Genomic DNA, 1,295 nt, shown 5'->3' on the forward strand with positions numbered 1-1,295 from the left:
TAGGTCTCTTTGGGCCGTTGTTTGACTCGAAACGTTTATTACGGCTTCTTTCGATAAAAACGAACTTTCTGCGGTTTTTATCATAAAGTTCGATTGATGACTTCAAATGACGAGAAACATGAAATGGGTTGGCTACAGTCTTCGGGAGATAGCATTAAAGAGTAAACGAGAATGCATTGATTCGTGTCGTATCGATTTTTAAGAAAGCACGGTCGCTACGTAGCGACCGAGCATCGCTGAGAGCTCGGTCTCTACGTAGCGACCGAGCTTCGGTGAGAGCTCGGTTGCTACGTAGCGACCGACCTTCAGTGAGAGCTCGGTCGCTACGTAGTGATTGAGCGGTGTACGTGGTCGGTCGCTACATAGAGACCGAACTTCAGGGAGAGCTCGGTCGCTACGTAGCGACCGAGCCATGTACGTGCTCGGTCGCAACATAGCGACCGAGCTTCGGGGAGAGCTCGGTCGCTACGTAGCGACCAAGCACGCTACACAGCGACCGATCACGCTACACAGCGACCGAGCACGCTACGCAGCGACCGAGCACGCTACTGATTTTACTTTGTCGCAAATGTTTTTGATGTTTTTCCGTGGGTCGGTTGGTTCAACGGAAAATGAGAGTGATGCTTTGATGCGTGAAGATTTCTCGTATAATGATTCTTATACGAAACTCGTTTTATCAAATCGGAAAAGATCTTTATGACTTCAGTAAATCATCGACTTTCATTCTGAAGTTTGGCAGAGGTTTTTAAACGAATGATTGCGATGATAGATGCTGTATAGTCTATGAGAATTTTTCCAACATGGTTTGGATCAGTTCCTAGCGTTTAGACGAATCTCAGATTGTCGTTTGCTTTTAGGATGATCTTGACGAGACATCGCATTGTATGAATATTTTTCCGCATATTTCTACGAGAGTTTGCTTTGTCGAAAGCGTTTTCTTGTCGAAAGCGTTTTCTTGATCTTGATGAGACATCGCATTGTTTGAATATGTTTTTGAAGTATGGGAGTATACGAGTATAGTATACGCACCTACTCAGCCCCTTTTTCTCGAGGAATAGAATGATCGACAGTCCGAGTCGGTTTGATGACGACGTTGGACTCTGATTTGGTTGTTTCCAGGTTGAAGACTTGGAATATGTCGGTTCCGAGAGAATTGCCAGAAACGAATCGGTTTTAAGACGACGTTCATGTCTCTAGTTTTCCTCTTCTTAGGAAGCGAGCTTGATATGCGTGGAGATCGTTTCTCGATTTTCGAAGAGTTTTGATCGGTTTGCAAGATCTGGACGAACAGTTAT

This window comes from Brassica oleracea, chromosome C4, assembly GCF_000695525.1.
Source record: "Brassica oleracea var. oleracea cultivar TO1000 chromosome C4, BOL, whole genome shotgun sequence".
Classification (NCBI taxonomy): Eukaryota; Viridiplantae; Streptophyta; class Magnoliopsida; order Brassicales; family Brassicaceae; genus Brassica; species Brassica oleracea.